The 3,440-nt window shown below is 44.1% G+C and overlaps 1 pseudogene; it reads left to right on the top strand.

Moving 5' to 3' along the window:
• Positions 1-3,302: 3,302 nt before the first annotated feature.
• Positions 3,303-3,440, top strand: part of LOC113407897 — a 1,399-nt pseudogene continuing 1,261 nt past the window's right edge.

Genomic DNA, 3,440 nt, shown 5'->3' with positions numbered 1-3,440 from the left:
CAGCATTTCCCTTTGGGATTTTTAGCTCAGAAATACTTGTATTTGGGATGTATATTTTATGAAAACTTAGGCAAAAATTTGTGATTCAGTGGAGTTGTAAATAATCAGTTTGACCTTAATACTGAAAACCTATTTATGTGTCTATTCATACACATAATTATGCATACATTAATAGAATGTGTATACACTTTTGCACATTCAAATGTGGATAGTTCTGCCAGTAGCTAGCCAATATGGGACCCAGCATAACGTTTAGCATTGGTAACACAAATACTGCAAACTCCCTGCAATTATACAATTACATTTGCACTAATTTTGCTGCAAGCTACAAGTCTTTTTTTTAGTACAGTATACATAACTACAATGCAGTGTTTACTGTGAATAATCTATATCAACATTATTCTGAATCATCACCTGAAGCATCTAGTGGTCTGGTGAAAATAAGCTTAATAAAATGGAAATTATTTTTAGGAAGGTAATTATAAGAATTAGATTTAGATTATATGCTTAACCTGCCACAAAAATGTTGGCTTGGAATTAAAACTACACATAGTTTGCTAAGTGTAGTCAACCAGATAATTAAATTGCTGCTAGTTTAGACCAGTAAAAGCAGATTTTACAGAGAATGTAAGTGATCTAATTGTCTTTGAAATCACTTATTAAAGGTAAAACCTAACTCAGCAGCTTTCAAGCTGACCAGTTTGGAAGTTGAATGGCTTTTAAAGGAAAGGATGCCAAAAGAAACAAGTAACAATGTTCTGCAGCACACCACATCCGATCTGCAATATTCAATATTTAGGCATACTGAACTGAACTGTATAAGGGAGGTTAGGAAGGATTTGTCATTGACAATGATTGGAGAGCAGAACAAAGAAAAGAAAAAATATCTAGCAAAAGGCTGGTGTGAATTCTGGACTCTGCTGCATTTTGTTTATTCCCATGGAATATCTGGCAGATTTATTAATATAAAGATTTGCTAAAATCTGAGGGAAACGGCTATTTCCTAATCCTAGAATATTGTAACAGTATATGCGTTTGGGCTCTGGGTTTATTTAATCTCTAAAATGGAAATTCACAGCAAAATAACTATACATGTAGACATCAAATGAAATGTAAAGTGAAATAGACCATATTATTGGTTTCCTACATGATTTGCTGCGCATAGAAAAACATTCCTAGTGCAGTTGCAGCATAAAAGATACTGCTCCCTCACGCTTTCATAGGTTCCATCTCTCGGTCTTGCATTATTACCATGTTCACTATTGAATCCTTTGCTCATCCTGCCCCTATCTGACATACAGTATTTGGAGTTGTCCCAGTAATCAGGATATTGGTGTACTGTGATAAAAAATAAAAGCAAGCAATCTGATGAAACCATTATAGATCACAGTATCACACACATTCGACTTCCCACCTTCTTCGGCCCCTCATGCTCTGATAACATAGTGTAAATCTGCAACAACATGACAAACCGCTACAGGTTTGCTATAGTTTGATCGGTTTTGCTGCAGAGGTCAGATAAAGCTATGCAACAAGAAAATGTAGTCTATGTTTTGTGCACGACGATCGCAAATAGCTGCATGGCATGTGGACAGAGGTCAATGTTACATTGCTAGGGAGCAGCTAGGAGGATTAAATGCAGTCTCTGTTGTTGGAATATGAAAAGCTGACCTCATCACCTAGAAAACATCAGGCACCATTACTCATGGAATATCTGGAATTAAGGCCAAGGTTTGCAAAGGAAAATAAAATAAAAAATAAAGCCTTTAGCAACATAGCCTCTGCGGAGGAAAAAAAATCCTGCTTTGTGTAAATGAACCGGTTTAAAGTCTCACAGCGATTTATCCTATTTTCTGCAGGCTGTTTCAAAGTGATCCAATGTCTCATTCCATTAAGGAAGGTCTAAATTTAAAAAAAAAAAAGTATATTGCGGTTAGTATTTTTAAATCGGATTGTATGCAGATCAGGTTGCGAAGTTTTTTGTTAAGTTTCACAAAAATCAGTCCTGACAATGGTCTCTGATCTCCTTACAGATCCCTTAGCTCCTCCTTGGACACACCTATCGGCAAACAGCTAATTGCATATATGGTGTATGTGTGTATTTGTGGGGACGGATAGGTTAATAAGCAGCAATGTTTCTTTCTAGTATCCTTTTTAATTGTTCTTTTGTTCCACGAAACTGACGAGCTTATTTAAACCCCCTTAATCTGCTCTCTTCTCCAGCAAAAATCAAATAACAGTAGAGTTTACATTTAACCCTCATTGAAAAACAACCGCATGCAGCCTATCCAGCCTGAGCCATGTCTCAGGAAGAGCCCATTTTCCTGTATTGATCTTGGAGCGGTCCCTGTTTTCCAGTAGGTAGGAGAATGGGTCCCTCAAGAAAACCTGATTTATATTGCAAACCACTTGTAACCCTCACACTGTATCTACCGTCTCTTGAAGGATCCGAGTTTGGTGATCACCCCACACGGGACTACGAAGGACATTTGGGGGATCTGGCGTTCCACAGCCATTATTCTGTAAATGCATTAGGCTCTCCGACGTGGAAAGGGGTGTGTGTGGAATTGCAGCAAACCCGTCTCCTTCCCCCTCCCCCAGCACCTTGCAGTGTTTGATGCTGCAGCAAATGGAGCTGCTTAAGAAACAAAAGACTGAGGAAGGTGGATGCGGATGGATCGATCTATGTATGAAACAGGCTAACGTCTTCCATTCGCACAGCCTGACTTAAGTTCACTCTTTTGTGTAAGCGCCAGCAAAGCACTTACGCCACAAAGGCTTCTCTTATATTGCAAGGGAGAGATTTCCCTCCGCCCAGTTTGCCTTGAGCTACCTGGCCGCAGGGTGCCCTTTGATCTCCGTGTTACAGAGTGTCAGTGAATGTTACTAGGTGGAGGGTGCAGAGGCTGGGGCTGTCTCGCTCGCTGCACTTAGCCAGGGCTGGGGAAGAGCAGGGCGCTGCGCCTCACCCCGCTCGTACAGCGCTAGTCTTGCTCTGCACAAGGGACCCTGCGGGGCTGGGGGAGCAGGAGACGCTCGTTGCCCTCCGGCTGTGACAAGCCCCCTCCCTGCTGCTGAGGCTGCAGCTCCCCACCCTGCCCCCCGCCATGGCTCCCGCCCGGCCCCTCTGCGCCCGAGACAAAGCCGCCGCCCCCCCCCCCCCCCCCCCCCCCCCCGCGCGCACTGCTAGGCCCCGCCCCGACATTACATCACCGCTTGAGAAGGGCTGCGGGGAGCGGGCGTGTGACTGGAGTGGGCGGGGCCAGCAGCCCCCTCTATAAAAGGAGGAGCTGGGGGGCCGCGCGGCCCAGAGCTCACAGCTGCAGGTGCCGGAGCGAGCAGCAACCAGCCGGAGGCAGAGGGTGTCTGTTGCCGTGTGACTCGGGCGCCATGCGTGAGATCGTGCACATCCAGGCTGGCCAGTGCGGGAACCAGATCGG

Source organism: Terrapene carolina, unplaced genomic scaffold (assembly GCF_002925995.2).
Source record: "Terrapene carolina triunguis isolate 2854851 unplaced genomic scaffold, T_m_triunguis-2.0 Scaffold55, whole genome shotgun sequence".
Taxonomy (NCBI): domain Eukaryota; kingdom Metazoa; phylum Chordata; order Testudines; family Emydidae; genus Terrapene; species Terrapene triunguis.
The sequence above is the reverse complement of the archived record's forward strand: the minus strand, read 5'-3'. Positions and strand labels throughout refer to the sequence as shown.